We start from the raw sequence: 15,998 nt of genomic DNA, 5'->3' as shown, positions 1-15,998 counted from the left end.
CGCCGGGCATCCAGGCTAGCTTAATATTAAAAGACAACATAAAACCATTCATGTCGCCTATACCCAATTTTTCCAGCTTACTAAAGAGACAATGTGTAAAGTTACATATAGACGAGAAACGCATACACACAAGTAGTTTTATTAGTACGCCAATTATTATTACTCACTAGGAGTTTTCACACAGGGCATCATCAAAAAATTCTCTTTGAGAACAACTTTTGGTGTTCCCTGAAGTCTGAGTGAAAACTAGCCTTCCTAGATTTCCAATACTCACCACCTCTTTTGATAACCTTTGCAAATTAGTTTGTGTTATCGCAATAGCTGTTTACCATTGATTTTTTGTTGGCAGCGACCATTGGCCTTCACTGGAATTTGGGTAACAATAAACCTCCTCAAGGTCCCTTTTTACACTCATCCAGTGGAAGTCTGGATTACTCTTATTATCATTCATTTTCAAGTTAAATTTAATTTTTACGGTATCTTTTGTTTTTAAATCGTTAGGTGAAAATACAAAATAGTTTTTGGTTTTTAAAAAATAGCCTTCACTCTCAATGTTATGAATGGTTTCTAAATAATGACATTATTTTGGCACAGTCTGTATTATTCTGTATAAATACCATTCCATATCCATAATACTGGCAGTGTACGAAAATTGTATTCATTCCGATTTCAGTTTCATTCAGTTTAATGGTTCCGGTTTTATATAAACACGAACCACGTGACTCACCAGCGGCCATCGGATCCTTTCGGTCAATTTTACCGGTTATTCACACAAACCTACTAAGTTAACAGTTTATAGGTTCAGTAAATAATAATCTATAAAAGTGAGAATGTGCTTGCGTGTGAGGACAATTCTCAACCTATATATTCAACGAATTTTTGAGCTACAGACTTGAAATTTGGTATAAAGGGTATTCAGACACGTGGAAAACTTTTTGATTGGTTTTCATCTGGAAAAAAAAAAAAACTGTTAAGGGGGCAATATACAGCAAACAACTTCTACCAAACGCATGAAAATTTAAATTTCTATCGACCTTCATCGTCGTCTTATCCGATACTTTTTGCATGCGTTTTTTTTTTTCTTTAATTTTTTTTTATTTCAAAATATTTATGTTTCAATTTACTTCAGTCGAAATTCATCAAAGGTCCCTTCCTAGGGTCTAACACTTGATCTCTATACGAGATGCATAGATATTCGAATAAAGTTCTACTTTCACCCCTTTTTTTATCCGTGGCAAAACGAAACGAAAATATCATATTCCAAAACGCATGTAATTTGATCGTACAGACTTTTCTTTATCTTTCATTTTTTTTTTTTATATAGAAGGAATTCTGGACAAACACCGAAAGATTTTTTAACGCTTTTATATTGTTTACCATGTCCCCGTACAAGATCGGATAAGTCTGCTAGTTTTAAATAAGTGACATTGTCGTAACGGCATCAATGAATGACAAATGAAGGGGGAAAAAAAAGAAAGCAGGAAGGAATTTGAACAAACAATAACAGAATTTTTGGCTCAGTTGAACAATGCTAATTTTTCTTGGCTATTTATTTCACACTGTAGCAAGGTCAAACGTGTGTGCGTGGGGGGGGGGGGGGAAACAGTCAGCTCCATCAAAAAGGGAGCACTCTGAATGGATGCACAATTTATTCGTCAGCATTCCCTGGTGAAGATGTTCCAGGCGACCAACCAATCTCCCTCTCCCAAATGAAGAGGAGGTAATGACAGGGAGGATTATGATTAAACAAAACTATCAGTCTGGTTCACGGTTTGGTCCCTCGGCAAGCCAGACCAATGTGTGAGAAACGGAAACAGACATGTGGTTTGCGGAATCGTAAAGTTATAAGGTCTGAATTTGATTCCTAGATTTCCAAAAACATCCGACTCCTATTCCTTTTTATATCTTCCAATATTCAAACTGTCTTAATTCTTTGGAGAATATATAACAAAAAACAAAAACAAAAAACAAACAAAAAAAATCAGGTTCCAACTCCCAGTGGAGAGAGATTCTAGCTTCTTCCAAAATCTCCAACTTCACTACCCTGACAGCAGATAATACATCTACTTATTTGGTAATTCTCCAGAAATCTCCTTATATTAAAGAATAAATAAATTAAAAAAAAAAATAATAAAAATACACCAAAATATGTATGATGCATGTATCTGGCAGAACGAAAAGATCATATTCCAAAAATCATGTAAATTGACCAAGCAGTTTATTTTTATAACAAAAAAGCATTTTTAAATGATGTAAAGTGATTGATGGAAAATCACAGGCATTATAAGGGTGTCCTTGCTAGTTTGAATTATTGTTGAAAAATCTTGTTTTGTTTCTTCAAAATGGCGACGTAAGACAGTCCCTCCTCTCTTACTTGTAAAATTTGATTTGCACAATTAATGTGCTTGCTCATTATCAAAGTCCCAGTATCATCTGTTTAACATGTCGTTTGTATCTGGTCGCATGTCTCTTCTGTGGAAGATCTTCACTGTGGGGACTCATCAAAGTTATCCAGCCATTATCCAATTTCTCTGACCTCTTGTCTTGGCAAGGTCATGGAACACATTGTGAACGAGCATCTTACTTCACATCTTATACATAATAAGCTCATCCATTTGTCTCAATCTGTTTTTCTAAAATCGCACTCTGTCGCAGAACAAGCCACCTATCTTTATCAGCACTTGGCCTCAGAAGGCGAGGTCAAGAAGTGCACAATTTCGGCATTGGATCTTACCAACACATTTGGAACCGTTCCTCACTCAGCCCTGTAGCAGAAACTACCCTGATTTGGCATCGGAAGCAGGTTCTTTTCTTGGATCTGTAACTATCTGTCTGATCGCCTGCAGGGAAATTTGGTCCATGACTGTTTATCGGATGAGCTTCCTGTCTCAAGCTGGAGTGTGGCAGGGGAGTGTTATCGCGCCAACGTAGTTTTTACTCTTTGTCAATGACCTGCTGACACTAATGAACAGTGCAACATCTCATTTTAACTGCAACGACTTGACTGTTCTAAAGCTCCTGTGCCAATGACACAAATTTCTGTGTTACACCCAAACCCCTACATAGTGTTGATATAGCTGCAATCACTATTTTTTTTGCATTCAAGTGGTTAAGAGTCTGGGGTATGCTGTTTAACCTAGCAAAAATAGTTGCGCTATTGTCCTCTAGATGCTTCTCCTGTGGCTATGCATGGGATTTGGTTTCAAAGCACGTTTTTGCTATTTTCAAAATGTCATTATGTGCGAGTAATAATATCTAGCAATCTTAGGTTTGACGACCACTTGTCTTATGTATCCAACAGGGTTAATAAGGAGCTTTATGGGTTGCATATCTTGTGCTACTACATTCCTCATAAACGGCATTTGCTGACTAGGCTTGGAATATGAGTCCCTAGTGTTCGCCAGAGTTAGTAAGGTGTTCTGATTCTTTTGAGCATCTACAATGTTGTGTCTTCAAATATATACTACATATTCCCTGCTGCAACTCTGTTCCCTCTGGAATATATGATCTGCTTGGATTAGATCTGCTGTTTACTCACCGGAATATGACAGTTGCTTGTGTTGCCTACAGATTATTTCATGGTTCTTGCACTACCACAATACTTAATTATCGTCCTGTGCTGTGGCTGAACAGACCTAACCTGCGACCATATACATTCACATTAGACCCGCTACATAATCACACCAATGTTCGTTCAAAAATGTACAGGCGATCTCCTTTAGCATTGTGTTCTGCAGTCCTGACCATATTGCCTCATGATTGTGTGAATGAACATGTATCACCGTCACATTTTTGGAGCTCTGTATTGTCTATCATGAGGTTTCTAAGTTTTATGCATTCCCTAATTAGCTAGGTAGCCTCTGTCCATTACCCACGATTTTTATGACCATGGCTTAATAAGGGAACAAAAATTAAATTACTTGATCAATTTACATAATTTTTGGAATATGATACTTTCGTTGTATTACTGATATGTACATCATAACAAATTTTTATTTTATTTATTTATTAATATGGGGGAATTCTGAACAACAACCAATTTATATATATTATAATTGGTTCTAAAAACCAAAATAAACAAACTTTAAAATAAAAGTAGGAATGGAACAATAAATTTGTCGCCCCTAAAGAAAACAACACTACAGCTTTATTTTAAAACTTTTATTAAAAAAAAAAAAAAAAAAAAAGAAAAAAAATCAATTCAGGTAATTTGATCATATAGTAGAGCTGCCTTACAGCTTCAATCACCACCTCCATACAGGTCTGGAACTGGGAACATGCCTTTTCCACAAGCGCCGGCAGGAGCTTGGCAGATGGTGGTGATCAGGCTGGCTTTGGTATTGTGAGAGGTCATGTTAGTGATGTTCTCAATGTATGACCAAACAAAATAGTCCAGCGGGTTCAAGTCGGGGGAGGACAGAGGGCCGGTGAGGGAAGGGTACAATGTCATAGCACTTTGTCTGAAGCCAAGCCTGGGTCCCTTTAGACTTGTGGGTCGGCGCCAAGTCCTGCTGCCACACCCAGGGTCTATCAGCGACCACCTGATTGCAGCAGAGGAGCACCACACTCTTCATCATATCCAAATACACTTTGGTGTTGACTTTTAAAAAGAGATCGAAAATGTGAGGTGGCATGATGTGGCCCTCACTTGAAACTACACCAAAGACCATAATTGTGGCTGGAAACTTCATTGAGCTGTGCCCTCAAGCGTTGGACCATCCAGATTTGCATTTTGAGGGTGCTGGCAATGGTACTGTTGTAATAAGTTGGATCGGTAGAGAGCATGAGTTGCACAGCGACACATCTCCGATCTTACTCAAACATTGTGTCACTTTCAGACATGATAGTAGGCTCCTATCGCTCTTGGGATTTGTACAGAACTGGCCAACTAGTAGATGGTCTGCAACAAAAAAAATAAAAATAAAAATAAACCGGTTTTCATCAAATGGAAATGGAATCATGTAGTCTTTTCTAGGGTGACAATGTTATAACAAAAAGAATTCACAAAGATACGAAAATAATTGAAATTAGTTAAGATAAATATAGTAAGATTGTAATTTTCGTAACCATAAAAAAATAGCAGTGTCGATTGTACGAACCATGCAAGTTGTTCAAAATGGTGTTTTATCCATGTTTTTAAAGTTGAACATCTGATGAGTAAATAACTAAAAATTCAGCAAAGACATAATTTTCCCAACTTGTTAATCATGAACGAAACAATAATGTAATGGTTACTTTTTGAAAAGCAATAAATTACCAACTGAGAAAACTTGATCTTTGGAATTTCGAAAACTATTATGTATGTTTATACATATATAAATGAACGTGTCTGTGTGTGTGTGTGTGTGTGTGTGTGTACATTTTCCCACTCAATAACTGTCAATTTTAAGTCTACAGACTCGAAATTTGATATACAGGGTACTGAGATTTGGGAAAATCTTTGTAATCCGTTTTGGGCCAGAAATTTGGCTGTTAAGGTGTCAAAGTTCAACGATTTGACCTTTGAGAACTCTACCAAACTCCTCTAACAATTTTGGGTCTAAACACTTGAAATTTTAGATGTAGATTCCTTGGACATGGATCTAACTTAACTTGATTCGAGTCCAAAACAATAAATGTTAAGGGGTCATAATAGGAGGTCAAATTTTTAAAAAATTGACCGTTTTTTTTTGTTTTGTTTTTGCTCAACATACACCTCCAAACTGAAATAATAGTATATATATATATATATATATATATATATATATATATATTAGGCAGAAGGCCATAAAAAATGAGTGTTAGTTTCTGTATATCTCACTCTTAACTAAACTTGTTTTTATCCATTCGTTCAAGCACTGTACTTTTATCCCTTCATCATTTCACGTTGGCAATCACCATAATACCACATTCTATTGAGAGTACACCAGTATTTGACCTTTCTAATTTAAAAGCATTCCAAAAAATCACTTTTTGAATGGCTAAGAAAAGCTGAACACCATTGCCGGACAATTTGACCACATTAATAGAGATAAAAATAATTATCGTGACGATTTTTACGTGACCGGGCGAATTCAGAAATTGATTCTTAAGCTTTTGAACCGTCAATTCAAAAGTAATGCGTGGCTAGAATGAAATTTTATCTGCTAAAAGTCAAGTATTATGTTAATTATGCGTTTCTAATGCATAGAAAATGAAGGGTACAATTTTAACTTTCGTCCCCATAAATAAGAAAAAAAATTTTTTTTCGTGATTACACATCAACAGCCTGGAACTGCCCACTTTACAATATAAATTTAACGTAAACTGATCAACTTCTTGACTATAAATCATATGGTAGAACAAGTAACCAATTTTTTTTGTATTCCTAAAATAGTGATCATTTTGAAATTACAAAATAAATAAATAATAAATAAATAGTCCATAACGCTTTCTGGTCGGGAAATGGGTGATCATTTTACGTTAAATTTATATGGTAAAATGAACCACACTTAAAAATATGTACGACATAATCTTGTTAGATCACCGAAGTTAAGCGACATGGAGCCTGGCCAGTACGAGATGGGTTACTTCTTGGGAATACTAGGCGTTGTCTATCATCTTCCCATAACTGAGGATAGGAGCATAGTGTTCCGATATTACACTTCACTTTTTCTATTGAGGCAATTTTTATTTTTGTTCCTATCCAGAGTGCCCCTTTTGGGAGAGCTGGATTTTCCCCACATTAAAAACCTACCTTATGTCTAGCTCTGCCCTCGCGGGGAGGCAAGTAAATAGGAACTGGAGATCGCGTGTGAATTTCAAATTACATGTAATTCGCCCAGGGCTAATACAACATTATGTATTACCGGTTTGTGTATTTCCAGTGTGTTGCTGGTGCAATAACACAAAATAAGCTTTTTTTTTTTTTTTTTTTTCCGTTGACAGTTTGGAGGCAAAGAGTAAAATATTACAGGAAAAAAAAAAAAAAAAAAAGGAACAAACCAAATAGTATGATACCAATGCATATAATTTTTATTACAAGAGATGCCGTTGTAAGACCACAGTAGTAACAACATGGACACGTTGTCACTAGTGCAGTTTGGCATCCTCAAGCAAATTAATTGTTTTCATTTTAAGAGAGTTCCGTCTGCGTAAAGAAGAGTTAACAAAAAAACTCTTCCTTCCCATGTTAAGAATGGCTTTCTAAATTTGTTTGGCGAATATTAAGTTGCATAAGTGCCGAAACCTTCATGTTTAATGAATAGGGTCTTAATTTTATATAGTTGCATACGCCAGAGAGGTTCGTCACATACTTGAAAACAAAATTCCGTCCCTTATCACAATCTTGGGCCAGTCTTCCGGCTGTCGGGAGCGGCATGCCAGTTTCAACCCTTATCTGGTCGGCTCATGTATTTGGTGGCCGTTTTATTCAGCTTTCTTGAAATGAAATCTTGATTTCTTCACATAGCTGGAATCTGACCGGGATACGTGTCCAAAACCACGTTAATTTATTTTCGAAAGTAGATGAATCTATTGACATTAAGCCTCTTTCTTCTGCTATCCACATTTCTTCGAATATCTGGCCAAGTTACCCCAAGGAAAATTCTTAAACGAGACATTGAGCTTTCCTTTCATGTTCTGCAAGTATAGCCGTGACCTTAAGGTCATCTTACACTACACGTTTCACTCGATATAAATGCATTAAAGTCTTAAGTTCAGAATCTAGTGTTTATCAAATATTAAGCATCCATTAATTAAATAAGCAGATATACAAATACAAAAATATTAGCACTAATAATACTATACAATAGAACATGGTGATTTCCTATTTTAGTCACATAAATTATTAAATAAGATTGACAATATCCCCAAATAACTTGTTCATGAAATAACGTCCAGCATTCTTATATTAAAAAAACAAACAAAAAAAAAACGAAATAAAAAAATATTTTTAAAATCTGTAAGATGGTACGTACATGTGATATATTCCAAAAATCACATAAATTTGGCTAAGTAAATTTTAAGAGTAAGCAAAGAGGGACTGTTGCGCGTTGCCATATTAAAGAAACAGACACATAACAATCCAAACTCGCGAGATCAGCCTTGTAATGCCTTCGATTTCTATTAATTGCTTTAATTCATTAAATAAAAAAAAAAATTTTCTTTATAAAAATAATTTTGCGTGACTTTTTGAATGATTCTTTTCGTTCCGTCACAAGCACGTGTGTATCATAAAGATTGCTATGTATTCTTGTTTGTTAATATATGAGAAAAAACACACACACACACACACACACACACACACACACACACACACACACACACACACAAATTAAAAAACGTGAAATGCCGAAATGAAAAAGAAGTTAGAAAAAAATATAGTCGCCAACTTTATAAACAAGTTGAGAAAGAGTCAAAGAAAGAACGATAACTCACGTTCATAATTTCCCAGTTAAAGGACATGGTTATGAACTTGAATTTCCCTCCCACGGCGAGAACAAATGACAGAAGATCAATAAACTAAGATTTGAAAAAGCCAGCGCCCTAGAAGAGAACTCTGGTCGAACAAAAAATGCCTGAGCAGCCACGTCTGCGTTCCCCTGTAGGAGTGCCTCTAAGAGGCACTGCCTCTTATGCTATCCTCTTTCTCGGCTTGTTTCTAAAGATGGCGAGTATATTTTCCAATCTAGTTCCCATTTCGGCGTTTCACTTGTTATAACGTGTCCCTTTTTTTAACATAGGAGTCAGTGGAGTCACGACTTATCAAAGCCTGGAGGCCACTCGAGGATAAGGGTTAAGGAGTGTACAGAAGTTAATGGGACAATAATCGTTAGTAGTGGTAAATTGGATTTCTTAAGGGGATGGCTTATCAAGAATTTGTTTACGTTGGACTTGAAGACGACCAAATTGTAGTCAGCTGGATAGCAGGCAAACGGAAGAGTCCTACATGGGTGCAGTTACTGCAGTTCTAAGAAAGAAGCGTTGTTCATGGAATCTACGTTTAGATTTGGGCACAGATATTTTGCTGTTTTTAATGCCTTATTGTTTGGGTATCATGCCAAAGCCTAGTCGAAACTTACTTCACTCTAATTTAGATAACTGAGATAGCAATTTAAAAATAGATTAATTAATTAAAAATGGTCCGAAAATTATGAATTAGAAAAAGAAAGTAAAGTCAAAATTAAATAAAAATGTCTTTCGGAATATGAGACAAGTAAAAAATATTCATTCAATCCATGGCTTGCAAGTAAGTAGTAAAGTTAAAAAGGAAAATACACTTAAAAGATCCGATGCCGGTAAAAAAAGGGGGGGGGTGCAAACTTATTGTTTAATAATATAAAGACGCAGTCGAAAAAAATGGTGCTTCTACACTTTATTGCCGAAATTGGAAACGCCATTTTATTTCACGCACCTGCTCTCCAAATCTATGGCCGAAGCATGAAATAAATAAAAAATTAAACTGGAGAACGATTGCAGTTAAAACAAAAAAAAAAAAGAAAAGAAAAAAAAAAAAACAATCATTTAAGTTAATTTGTTGTTGACTTTTCAAAGTTACTTTAATTAAAAAAAAATGTTTAAAATTATTTGTTCGAGAAAAAAAAACTTTTATAAATGTTGCTTTCATTACAAAATTGTTTTATTAAAATTGTTTTTTACGCAAACTTTTCAATAAATGTTTTTCCAATTATATTTTGATAAATTTTTATACAATAAATGTTTTGGTTTTGTTTTCAAATGGCGCTCGCCCAGTTTAAACCATTATATGTCATTTCATTTTCTGTTTTTAATAATAAAAAAAAAAATGTTCCATGAAAACTTTCTCGTTCTCATTAATTAAATCGAAACATTTCCAATTAAACAAGTACGGATATATGTTCTCTTTCACTTTTACTTGTTTTCATAGTTCTTTCCGGAAGTTTAATTTTTTGTTATTTATTTCATGCTTCGGCCATAGTTTAATATAATGTTCTCCCCTAAATTTGGAAAGCAGGTGCGTGAAATAAAATGGCGTCTCCAATTTCGGCAATAAAGTGTAGAAGCACAAAAAAAAATGTTTCTGTTTGGTTTAGGAACGAAATAATGAACTATAATATTTGACTTTAGCCGATAAAATTTAATTATAACCAAAACCAACTTTCGAATTGACAGTTTAGAAGCTTCAAAATCACTTGATTGTCAGTACTTCTGCAGTTTACGGATCGTGCTATTGTTTTTAATTTTTTTAGATGGGATTTCAAAGTTAAATTTGCTTTTTATAGTATTTTTTTTGTTTGTTTTTATTAAATTGTTAGTTGAAATTTCGGTTAACAAGTCTCCCCTCCCCATGTTAAAGGAGTTCTAAATAATAACAACAGCAGTATCCGTAAACTGCATAATTTTACTTTTGTTTATTAAATCGTTAGGTGAACGTACAGAATAGTTGACAAATCTCCCTCCTCATCTTGGGTTCTAAATAATAATGTTATTATTTCAGCACGGTTCGTAAACTGTAGAAGTACCAGTTTTTCATACGGTCACGAAAAAAAAAAAGAATCAGCTGGACCAGTTTGTTTGTTTGTTTAAATCGCAAAGAAAATATTGTTTTTTTATGAGGCCAGTCTCCAATCGGGTGTTTTTGCGTTTAGATTACAGTTAGAAATCATTCTCTGGACATTCGAAAAAAACAGAAAAAAAAAAAAAAAAAAAAAAAAACAGGAATAATTCTATGAAAATTACCTTATAAAATTGTTATGGCCACTTTTGGTATATCTGTCCGTGTATTTCGTGTCAACATAACTTTGATAAATATACCTTGGATTAATTTTTCTCTAATCAAAGAGCGGAATCTTTTGGGGAGAATTGGAAAAAAGAAGAGGAAAAATAGAAGAGCAAGGAAGAATCCGATTTTACCCAAATTGACGAAGGTCGACCGAAGTTGTCTTTATGCTGCGGCGCAGAATAACAATCTCTGCCGACCAATTCAACGAAGTCTGCGACCACCAATTTTAACACGGTGGCTGCTTCTCCAGGGATTTTATTATCGGAAGTAAATTATTTAATTATATTAGACCCCCCCCCCTCCCATGAACTGAGCACTGAAAGAGAAAATATATCAAACCGATTTGAGCATGGAAGAATACAATTTGATAAAAATAGAGTTTCGACTTCAGACCGACATATACTAAAACTCCATTAGAATAAGAGATACTTATACAGAATAAATGCGGTGCTATTTTTTTTTTTTTTTTTTAAATTAAATTTTTACGGTATTGTTTGTTTATCAAATTATTAGGTGAAAGTAAACCCCCTCCTTCACCTATGTTAGGAAGGTGTTTCTAAATAATAACGTTATTTCAGCAGTCAGCACGGTCCGTAAACTGCACAAATATCGAAGAAATAATTATCTATAAATCTGAGTCAATCAAAGTTGGTTTCCTTAAGATTTGTTTTCCTGTATGTTAAAATATTTTGTAGGATTGAATGAAAACAACTATTTTTAATTACTCTAATTAGTCGTAATTTGCAATTAACATACCCAGTGACCCATCTTTTACTAAGTTACTGTCTATAACTCTCACTATATGCTATTTGACTTATGCGTTCTTATTTTATACCGCGTATATCACTCTTGTTCCGTCATTTCATTTACTGCTTATTAATAGACAAACGTAAATAAAACTAAATATAAAACACAAGATTAGAATAGTTAGTTGGTACTTATGCAGAATAGAACCAGTGTTATTTTTTTAGACAGGATTTCATTTCAATTTTTACAGCATTTTTGTTTAATGTACCTATTTACTATGCCTCCCCACGGGGACAGAGTTAGACACCAGGGTCGTTTTTTAACGTGGAGAAAAGATACAAAAATAAAAAATTGTCTCAGTCGTGAAGGATTTCTCCTCTACCGAAAGAGAACAAGAAATGGAAGTGCTGCAGTGCTGCACTGCAGCACTGCAGCACAGATACTACACTTTGATCTTGACCAAAAGGCCAAGAATGTAGGTGAAAGTACAGAATAGTTTTTTTATTTCCCCACCCCCGTTACGAATGTGTTTCTAAATAACGTTATTTCAGCACGGTTTGTTTTCTCCATAAAATAGTCCATTAAACAAAAATGAAATTTTACAACTAGTAATTCTAATTCTTACTACTTGTAAAATTACTAAGTAATACAATTTAACGAGAGAGAGAGATCATTTTGGCGGACCTGAGCGAGAACCAACCACCCTCCCATGTCCAGTGTTCAATCACTGACAAAAAGAAAAAAAAACGAAAGCCGTTCTTAACATGGGAAGGTTAGACGTGTTTATTCCGAAAGCAGTTCTTGGGGGTGGGGAGGATGGTGATTCTCATTAAGGTCCAACATCATTTTATTTATTCAATGTTTAACAGGTTTTGCAAACTATTTTTTTTTCGGATTCAAAGAATCTAACCCGAGCTCAGTGAATGGCCCAGTGGGTCGATTTTTTTCGCGTTTGTTTTGAAAAAGTGAAAGCGACCAATTGAAGGTTAACGAAATCGAAAATACTTTTTCTCTTAAGTAGATCAACTTTTTTTTATATTGGCATATGAATGTGAAATTGCATAAAAATTCTTAGTTTCTTTTAATGAAAAGAAAGCACAACACAACATTATGAATCATTTTTGGTGCAATTTCTTCAAGGAGAATCACTCGGAAACAAATATGGTAAAGGTTACATCCGACATTGTATATTAGTCGCAAGACATTTCATTTTTTTTTTTTTTTTCAAGTTAGGAATTATCTTAATTTATCTACAATTATAATCGGTATAATGTTTTAAAGAGTATGAATAAACAAAATCCAGTGTGCATGTGTTTCTCGCCTATACGTAACTGATAAATACATAAGAAATTGTTTTTATTTACTCGTAGTCTAGAGTTTGTTGATAAAACAAAAGAAAACATGAACTTTAAAAATATCGGCACTTGTGTAAAATACGGTCCGCGCTGAAATAACATTATTTAGAGCTCCATTCTCAAAATGGGGGGGGGGGTAACTATTCTGTACTTTCATCTAATAATTTAATAAACAAAAGGTACTGTCAAAAATTTAATTGAAGTTTAATATCCTTTCTAAAAAAAAAAAAAAATACACGGCCCGTATTCTACATAAGTGCAAATGTAACAAATGTAAACATGGCTACATTATGGTTTTGGCTTTGAGAAAAATGTAATAATATCTGTGCTGTACTGCTGTGCTCATGCCGATTCGTCAAAAATAAATCCTTCTAGACTGGGGCAATTTTAATTTTTGTTTCCACCCAAAGTACATCTTTTATGGAGGAGTTGGATTTTCGCCAAAACCAACCTTGTGTCTAACTGTCCTCGTGGGGAGGCACGTAAGTGGGGATTATATTTTGAATCAGTCTATAACCTCCACCCAGGTAACGCCGGTAAATTAAGTCAATATTATAAAAAGAAGAAAAAAAATAGGTTAGCCATCTTCTCTATCTCCAATCAGTCATGGAGAATCCTCGTAGACTAAGGCAGTTCAAATTTTTATCTCAATCCAGAGTTTTTTTTTTTGTTTGTTTGTTTTTTTAAGGAGCTAGCTTTTCACCCATATCAAAAACTGACATTGTTTTGTCTTTGTGGGGAGGTTGTAAATAGAGTACTTATTTTGTAACCGGTTAAAAAAAAAAAAGAAAACAATTATATATCTAGCCACGCTGAAGAGCACTAGCACTGATGCAATAACGCGATTAAAACGTGTCATTTACTTTTGATATATACCCAGCAAGTTTAGGAAATTATTTTTTTTAAACTAATGATTTTCAAAATAAATAATTTCCCTTTTTTTTTTTCTTTTTAATTATTTTCCCTTTGTTTAAAATTTATGACGTCGAAAGTAATCGAAAAATATGTTCCGTTTCTTTTTAAAAAGTACTAATATGTTTGTAGTTAAATATTTTCGTTCAGGTATCATTTTTTTTTCTTTCCTTTAAACTTTTATTTTACAGGTAATAAAATATCAAGCGAAATTGCACAGATTTGAGATAACCGATTTAGCGTTAGCAGTTTGTTTTTGTTTATTTTTTTTTAGAGATTCGATCTCAGAAGAAATCGAAAGTAAATAAAAACAAAAAGAAAAGACAAACATGTGATAAAATAAGAATATAGTTGTTTTGCTAAGACGGTGTTATATATACATACACACATAATAAAAACATTGAAATTACGTAGGCGTGAAAAAAAAAAAAAAAAAAAGGTAAAAATTCTTCCAATCAAAGAAATAGTGAAAGCCGAAGATGAGAATGGAGTTTCTTGAAAAACAAAACAAAACCGACAGAAAAGGGCATTTGTTTTAAACATTTATTTTTTTCATTATTATCAATAATTTAAAACCGAAAACACAGAACAAAACGACGTAATCATAACTTAGTTGGTTTTACAGGTGCTTTGAACCAGAAAAAATATTAAAAAGCACAAATATCGTAGATTAGTTTTGAGTTTTAAAAATTACAGATTGTTTATTATTTAATTTTAAAGACAAACCAGATTATTCGCAAAAATACAGTTTAAATAAAATGGTAAGTTTATGGGAAAGATCAAGTCTTATAATCCGTATGGAAGACCGATTTATAAGACTTATATTAAAAACGCGAATTACAACAATTCGCAAATATTAAGCTAGGTTTGTCTGTAGAGAAAAATAACTGATCAGTAATTCAAATTAATTGACTAACAGGACAATTAATTGGCCTAAAAACATTGAAATTTTTTTAAATTAATAAAAGCAAGGTTAAATTTTATCTCTACAGCAATGCAATTATGTGACCAATTCTCAAGTGTCTATTTTTCTCGCGTTGATGTAACTTCGCCACACATCGAATGTTTAATAATTTGAATGTTTTGAAACGGCAATAGCGTAAAATAAAACATTTTTAAAATGCTATTTACAAGAAATACTTTGATTACAAACTTCAATCCATTAGAATGCATTTCCATTTTTTTTAAAGTCAAAATTAATTCATGACCCTTCAAAGTTTGAAAGAAATGTGGACGCAATTAATTTGTCAAATAAAAAGTATTTTTTTTTTAACCAAATTTTCATGCATTAAAAATTGAAAGCTTTGGAAGCCATTTGCGTCCAATAATTGAATACTTGTGCAGAATACGGATCGTGCTGAAAGAACTATTTAGAAACCCATTCTTAACATGGAGAGTGGAGGGTATTTCGTAACTATACTGTACTTTCACCTATGTATTAAACAAAACAGATACCATAAAATTTGAATTTAACTTGAAAGGCTTATATAAAAGATAGCACGGTCCGTATTCTACATAAAAACGAATAGATATAATATTAGACATTACCTTAATTAGTTAACACTATAATTTTGTTTAATTACTGATAAACAAACAATGCCGTAATAATTAAATTTAACTAAAAATTCCATTGAAAACAAAATAATTTCAAATATATAAATATAGCAAAAACGAAAATATATTTTTTTAAATCCCAGACAATGCCGGTAAGGAACAGCTAGTTTTAACTATACTTATTAAGGATAATGTTGTTCGACAAGAAAACCAAGTCTTCACTACCTCAAAATAGTAAAATCGAAAAATAATTTCCTAATTTGTGAATGGTGAAGAAATTAATAAATATTAAACAAAGAAATCAGCACTGTTTTGTTTGTTTTTTAGTGTTTACCAACAATAATGGTCATTATTTTTTAAATTTTAGTACTATGACTATTTTTAATATTTGTTATGAAATAAAAAATTTAAAAAAATTAGTGGTTATGTTTGTTCTTTGAAATGGATGAAAAAAAAAAAAATAATAATATTAGACTCGCTAAGGTAAGACGGTCCGAATAACAATGACGGTGCACTGTTAATTTGAACGCATTGACGATTTCGAATTACGTTTCAAAAGGACACAGAATTGGTATATAAATAATATTTATTAGGCAAATATTGACTAACTAAAAATAGATGTGAACATGGAATTAGGATTTGTGAAATAATTTGAAAAATGAATTAAAAATGAAAATAAAATATCCAGAGCAGACGCAACGGGAATGAAT

General features: G+C 33.3%; 1 protein-coding gene and 1 pseudogene across 8 annotated transcripts in view; both read right to left on the bottom strand.

The window, feature by feature from the left end:
- The window catches only part of LOC145247311 (sodium-driven chloride bicarbonate exchanger-like), a 492,947-nt gene that overhangs the window by 475,434 nt on the left and 1,515 nt on the right, over positions 1-15,998 (bottom strand). The window contains exon 1 of one of the 8 annotated variants that reach the window (XM_080108943.1): positions 10,852-10,983. The exons of 6 other annotated variants lie outside the window; for them this stretch is intronic. The gene's annotated coding sequence lies outside the window, so the exon portion shown is untranslated. Of the gene's footprint in view, positions 1-10,677; positions 10,984-15,998 lie in introns of those variants that run through there. One more of the 8 variants, XM_080108941.1, reaches the window with a different exon arrangement.
- Positions 11,775-11,946, bottom strand: LOC145247649 (U2 spliceosomal RNA; annotated as a pseudogene).

Source organism: Euprymna scolopes, chromosome 25 (genome assembly GCF_053919585.1).
Source record: "Euprymna scolopes isolate OS-2025 chromosome 25, ASM5391958v1, whole genome shotgun sequence".
In the NCBI taxonomy this organism is placed as follows: Eukaryota; Metazoa; Mollusca; class Cephalopoda; order Sepiida; family Sepiolidae; genus Euprymna; species Euprymna scolopes.
The sequence above is the reverse complement of the archived record's forward strand: the minus strand, read 5'-3'. Positions and strand labels throughout refer to the sequence as shown.